The 7,449-nt window shown below is 43.8% G+C and overlaps 1 long non-coding RNA gene across 5 annotated transcripts in view; it reads right to left on the reverse strand.

The window, feature by feature from the left end:
* The window catches only part of LOC144684306 (uncharacterized), a 245,606-nt gene that overhangs the window by 202,591 nt on the left and 35,566 nt on the right, over positions 1-7,449 (reverse strand). The window lies entirely within an intron of this gene.

A 7,449-nucleotide genomic window follows, 5' to 3' on the forward strand; every position in this document is an offset into this window, starting at 1 on the left:
CAATACACCTTTAAGAGAATTTGGGCAGATTGACCATGTGACTGTGTGGCCCAATTGCTGTGTAGCATGGGGCTGCAATGTTAAGTGTAGTTTAGAGTAGGGTCTGGTTGGAGAAGCACACATCAGTATGTGCTTCATCTTATATTAGTCTCTATGTCTGCAGTATATTGTTGCCAACTCACCAGCCGTTAGATAGGCATGCAACCATGTTCGCGAGCAAAGTGACTCAACTGTAGAACATAACACTTGTCTAGAATGTCAATGACTGAAGTGGCGGTTATGGGATTGGTTGTGATTTCTGGCAATTTGCTATAGGGATCATGAACAACAAGCAAAAATCATTAATTGCTAGGGGCTGTTTGCACTTCTCCAAAAATATCTACTTGGAGTTGTTGCCATGGTTTTGTTGGCCATGGGGTTAGTTGTAAAGGTGCATGACATGGTTTGACAAATTTTTCACTGAGCATACAAGCCACGCAATTTCTAATGAACTATTTTTGCAGTGATTTATTGCTGGCCACCAGACTGCTTCACAGGGTCATTGTTTCACCTTAACACCCAGATGTCCTTCATGAGCAAGATGCAGTACACGTTGCTGTAGTACTTTCAGGATAACTTTTGAGTTCTGTGTTAGATACAGTTATCATCAAACAATGCGAGTTCATTGTATACTCCGTACTACGGGACCAGTTCTCCCTCTATTCCACTTGGTTTTTAAGTACTGGTGTATATTCTACAGTCACTGTCACTGATTCTGCCTTCAACTCCTCTTGCATAACAAGATTCGTGGTCGCATGTGAAATCACCGCGATCACGTAGTCTTCAATGTCGCTATCACTAATGCTATCTGTGATAGTAGTACGTCTAAGCATGTCAGCTTCTTAGTTGCATGCACCTGTGAGATACTTGAGCTCAAAGTTGTAATGATGAAAATGATCTGACCATCTGTGGATGCATAGAAGTCAATGACTGGATCCTGATGTGGTTAACAATCTAGTCAGCATTCGGTGATCAGTGTACCATAGAGATACATGTGCCAATATTCACAAACATAGATGGAGGCTGGTGCTTCTCACTCTCCAGCAGTATATTTGTGTTCAGTTTCCAACAATGGATGTGATGCATAAGCGATTGGTCATTTGCTTCCTTCAATGTATTGTGCGAGTACCACTCCAATGGCATTTCCTGACATATCTGTTGTGACATACGTTTCTGCATGTGGGTTGAAATGTGCAAGGGCTGGCGAAGGTGCTATCTTGCTGTGTGATTGTCTATTGCACATCTTTGCAGAGACTTTCGAAGAGGCTCTGCGATCTCTGCATACTTAGGAACGAATTTGTGTTAAAAGTTGGTAGTATTGAGGAATGATGCCAACTCTTTCATGTTAGATGGGGTATGAATGGCTTTGAGGTTATCATGTGTAGGCTTTACTCAATCTGCGGTCACTCTGTATGCTAGAAAGTTAATCTTGGATGTGCAATTTTCCTTGTTGCACGTGAAATTGTGTAATTCAAGTCAGGTGAGCACCACCTACATCCGCAGATTGTGTACTGCTTTGTCCCTTCCATGGACAAAGACGTTGTCAAGTAGGTTGAGCATCCCCTCAATATCTGACAAGACTGCAGAAATGATCTTCTGACATACGTTAGGCGCTCAACTTAATCCATAGGGAATTCTGCAGTATTGAAACACGCCTTCATGAGCAACAAAAGCTATAAGATATTGGCTTTGCTCCACGAATGGTATCTGAAGATAGCTCCACGTATGTTGACCTTCATGAAGACCGTGGAGTCATGAAATGATGCTGATAGTTCTAGGAACATAGAAATTGGATATTTGTCTGAAATGATCGCCTTAAGGTCAATACATAGTCTAAATTCACCTTTTTTGCACTGCACAAAGACGATGTTCGAGATCCATGGTGATGAGTTGATTCGCTTAATGATACCATCTACTTCAAGTCGTTTCAGCTCATGTGACACTTCAGCACAGAGCACAAATGGTAACCATCTCAGATTTTGCCGAAACTGGCAGAATTGATGTGTTAATGCGAGGAGCATGACAGTACCCCTTAATCTCGCCAAATCCGGTAAATAAGGAAGGAAACAACTGCACATAGTCTATATCATCGATCATGTTAATCTCTGCTCCAGTGGGATCTTCAAGTTTGAAGACAAGGTAATTGAAAAGGCTTACCCCACATATGACTTCTGCTTTTGGCTACAAACGAATATGAATCTGCTGAGTGTGAAGTCTTTGTAGCGCATTGGAACTGTGATCATTCCCAAAACAAAGGAGGCGGTGGTGTAGTGGTATTGTCACCAGACTAGGAACCCAGGCACCCAGGGTAATGCTCTAGGGTCCTGGGTTCTAATCCCACCACAGCAAATGGTGGAATTTGAACTCAATAAAAATCTGGAATTAAAAGTCTAACGATGACCACGAAACCATTGTCGATCGTTGTAAAAACCTATCTAGTTCACTAATGCCCTTTAGGAAATCTGCCGTTCTTACCTGGTCTGGTCCCAGACCCACAGAAATGTGGTTGATTCTTAATGGCACTCTGCAATAGCAAGCCAGTCAGTTGTATCAAACCACTAAAAAGTCTAAAAGGAATGAAATCGGATAAACCACCCAGCATCACCTAGGCACCAGAAATGACAACGGCAAACTCAACCCTGAAAACTCCTCCTTACTAACATCTGGGAGCTTGTGCCAAAAGTGGGAGAGCTGTCTCACAGACTAGTCAAGCAACAGCCTGACATAGTCATACTCACGGAATCATACCTTACAGATCATGTCCCAGACACCACCATCAACATCCCTGGGTATGTCCTGTCCCACTGGCAGGACAAGCCCAGCAGAGGTGGCGGCACAGTGGTATACAGTCAAGAGGAAATTGGCCTGGGAGTCCTCAACATCAACTCTGGACCACATGAAGTCTCATGGCATTAGGTCAAACATGGGCAAGGAAACCTCCTGCTGATTACCACGTACTGCCCTCCCTCAGCTGATGAATCAGTGCTCCTCCATGTTGAACACCACTTGGAGGAAGCACTGAGGGTGGCAAGGCTGCAGAATGTGCTCTTGGTGGGGGACTTCAATGTCTATCACCGAGAGTGGTTCTATAGCACCAGTACAGACCGAGCTGGCTCAGTCCTATAGGAAATAGCTGCTAGCCTGGGTGGTGAGGGAACCAAAAAGAGGGAAAAACATATTTGACCTGATCCTCGCCAACCTGCCTGCCGCAGGAGTGACCACGGTACAGCCCTTGTGGAGATGAAGTCCTGTCTTCATTTTGAGGATACCTTTGATCTTGTTGCGTGGCACTACCACCATGCTAAATTGGATAGATTTCAAACAGACCTAGCAACTCAAGTCTGGGCATCCATGAGGCACCGTAGGCCATCAGCAGCAGCAGAATTGTACTCAAACACAATCTGTAACCTCATGGCCTGGCATATCCCCCACTCTACTATTACCACCAAGCCAGGGGATCAACCCTGGTTCAAAGAAGAGTGCAGGAGAACATGCCAGAAGCAGCACCAGGCATACCTAAAAATGAGGTGTCAACCTGGTGAAGCTACAACACAGGACTACTTGCATGCCAAACAGCATAAGCAGCAAGTGATAGACAGAGCTAAGTGATTCCACAATGGATCATATCTAAGCTCTGCAGTCCTGCCACATCCAGTCGTGAATAGTGGTGGGCAATTAAACAACTCACTGGAGGAGAGGGCCCCACAAGTATCCCAATCCTCAATGATAGGGGAACCCAGCACATCAGTGCAAAAGATAAGGCTGAAACATTTGTAACGATCTTCAGCCAGAAGTGCCGAGTGGATGATCCATCTCGGCTTCCTCCAAAGGTCCCCAGCATCACAGATGCCAGTCTTCAGCCAATTCGATTCACTCCACGTGATCTCAAGAAACAGCTGAAGGCACCGGATACTGCAAAGACTATGGGCCCTGATAATATTCCGGCAATAGTACTGAAGACTGGTGCTTCAGAATTTACCGCGCCCCTAGCAAAGCTGTCCCAGTACAGCTACAACACTGGCATCTACCCAACAATGTGAAAAATTGCCCAGGTATGTCCTGTACACAAAAAGCAGGACAAATCCAACCCAGCCAATTACCGCCCCATCAGCCTACTCTCAATCATCAGTAAAGTGAAGGAAGGGGTCATCAACAGTGCTATCAAGTGGCACTTGTTTAACAATAACCTGCTACTGATGCTCGTTTTGGATTCTACCAGGGTCACTCAGCTCCTGATCTCATTACAGCCTTGGTTCAAACATGGACGAAAGAGTTGAACTCCAAAGGTGAGGTGGGAGTGATTGCCCTTGACATCAAGACACCATTTGACTGAGTGTGGCATCAAGGAGCCCTAGTAAAATTGGAGTCAATAGGAATCAGGGGGAAACTCTCTGCTGGTTGGAGTCATACCTGGCACAAAGGAAGATGATTGTGGTTGTTGGAGGTCGATGAGCTCAGCTCCAGGACATCACTGCAGGAGTTCCACAGGGTGGTGTCCTCAGCCCAACTATGTTCAGATGCTTCATCAATGACCTTCCTTCCATCCTAAGGTCAGAAGTGGGGTGTTCGCTGATGATTGCACAATGTTCAGCACCATTAGCGACTCCTCAGATACTGAAGCAGTCCAGGACCAAATGCAACAAGACCTGGAAAATATCCAGGCTTGGGCTGACAAGTGGCAAGTAACATTCACACCACACAAATGCCAGGCAATGAACATCTCCAACAAGAGATAATCTAACCTTCACCCCTTGACATTCAATGGCATTACCATCGCTGAATCCCGCACTATCAACATCCCGGGGTTACCATTGACCAGAAACTGAACTGGACTGGCCATATAAATACTGTGGCTACAAGAGCAGGTCAGAGGTTAGGAATCCTGCGGTGAGTAACACACGTCCCCAAAGCCTGTCCCCCATCTACAAGGCACAAGTCAGGAGTGTGATGGAATACACTCCACTTGCCTGGATGAGTGCAGCTCCAGTAACACTCAAGAAGCTTGACACCATTGCAGACAAAGCAGCCCGCTTGATTAGCACCCCATCCAGAAATATTCACTCCCTCCACCACAGAGGCACATTGCAGCAGTGTGTACCATCTACAAGATGCACTGCAGGAACTCAGCAAGGCTCTTTCGACAACACCTTCCTAACCCCCGACCACTACCATATTGAAGGACAAGGGCAGCAGACACATGGGAACATGACCATCTGGAAGTTCCCCTCCAAGCCACTCATCATTGGAAATATATCACTGTCACTGGGTCAAAATCATGGAACTCCCTCCCTACAGCACTGTGGGTGTATCTACATCACATGGACTGCAGCATTTTAAGAAGGCAGTTCACCACCACCTTCACAAGAGCAATTAGGGATGGGCAATAAATGCTGGCCTAGCCAGCGATGCCCACATCCCATAAATGAATGAAAAAAAATGGGAATAATTGAGTCATTGTAAGCTTCAAGAATGTCTATTAAAGGAGCGAGAGAAATTTGCAAAAAATAATGATAGTAGATGTTGTCACTCAATTTAGATACTTATGTGCTAACATTAATGGGGCGTTGACACTGAAATGCTGGCAATCTCGACTAAACATTCTTAAAAATGGTCCACAATCGTAAACACACGCTGTAACTGACCCTTACATGTTGAACCAATGAAGTCCTCCTGCACAGCTTTGTAAAATGCTACCACTTTAAGCATAAAGTACACTTTTTTTTTCTTCAAGCTGGACATGGTGTTGTGAATCTATGAGCTATTCCACAATTTGGGTACATTTTTGAGGGTATCTGACCTGGATGAGCCTGCTGATGTCTTTTTGTCCACAACCCTTGTACTTGATCCAGTTGGGCAAACTGTATGCAAACCCTGACTCTGAGGATGCATTTTTGTTTAACCTCTTTGAGTCAAATATGGCGAATTCGATTTGGACTGCCAAGGTCATGGCTTTTTCCAAGGTTTAATCAGCATCCTACATGAGGTGGTATTGCCTACTTGGTGGAATTGAAGTTATCCCAATTCATTGGTTACAAATTAGTTTGTTGGTTCGTGTGCCAAATTTGCACATAGAAGCCAATTGCCACATATTGTTCCATAGGCTCACTTTTAACCTGGCACCTCTGGCAGAATGTATATTGTTCGATCTTCACACTTTTCTTTGCCCAAGGTATTTTTCAAGAGCACTTACTGCCATATCAAATGTGGACATATCTTCTGTGAGCTGCTCAAATGTGCACCTGCCTCCTGCTCCGAGACAATATACGAGTATTGTCCTCTTGTGGGTCACTGCTACATCCAGACTGTCCATTCCTGTAGTGAGCAAGTAGTTCTTGAATCCCAAAATCCATCAATTGCAGGGCATGGGTGGATCTCCCAGCAAAGAAAGGAAATTTGCTGGAGCCAGTTCATTTAAATTATTCTCCACCTTGTCACCAATTGTTGTGTTTTATGCCTCAGAAATATGCAGAAATGACATTTCAGTTTCTATGTCTGAATAGGACTTTACTTACAAATGCTTTTAAAATGTTTGCTCTCTCACGCTTATAGCTTCTTGCTTTCAGTTTAATTTCTCTTTCTCAGTAACCACATCCAGGCTTGACTAACAGCACACAGAACAGTGAAAAGACACACATAATCAAACACTGAACAATTAAACAATTGAATACAACAGGGGCAAAGTACTATTTTCCAGGAGTTCCCGCTCCTGATTGCTGTCCAATGATCCAGCCTGGTTAATGAAGTGCTTGGACATTAGTTGGATGACAGGTTTGGACTTGACTGTGGTACCGCCTGCTCTGGCAAGCTAGCCCAACGGTGGTCAGGGAACATTGCAGTAATTTTAAAAAATGGAAATATGCTTACTGCCTTCACAATGAGCCAGCAAATGCTTTAATAGTGCTTCAACACATTTTCAAACTGTGGCAACAGATGTAAATACTGTTAATGTTGCAGCAGGTACATCATTATATATGTGTTACAGTTTAAAAATGCATTCAATTAAAAAAAAAGTTTTGTTGCTTGCTGTCATTGTGTTGCAACATTATAGCTTCATATTCTGGTTGTATTCCAGAATCAAACTGACAACAGGATTATTGCAAAGAGCTGTCAATTTTGTTTTTCTAAAACAAAGGTCACAGCTTATGCCACACAAATGCTGACTTACTCAAATACAAATGCTTTAAACAGATATGAAAGCTTTAAATTTACTTATACCTCCGGGTAAGTAAGTCAAGCATCACTACAAAGGAATTATTCATCTTCTTTCAGTGATACAGCTGAATATCTGGTTCCAATAAAAGTGACACTGTCAATTAACTACCTGACATCTCCTCAATGATGCTTACATACTCAGCGAGATAAAATGTGAGTTATGTAAAGGGTAGATTCTGATGAAAGTAGGGACACTAA

This window comes from Cetorhinus maximus, chromosome 9 (assembly GCF_964194155.1).
Source record: "Cetorhinus maximus chromosome 9, sCetMax3.hap1.1, whole genome shotgun sequence".
NCBI classification, from domain to species: domain Eukaryota; kingdom Metazoa; phylum Chordata; class Chondrichthyes; order Lamniformes; family Cetorhinidae; genus Cetorhinus; species Cetorhinus maximus.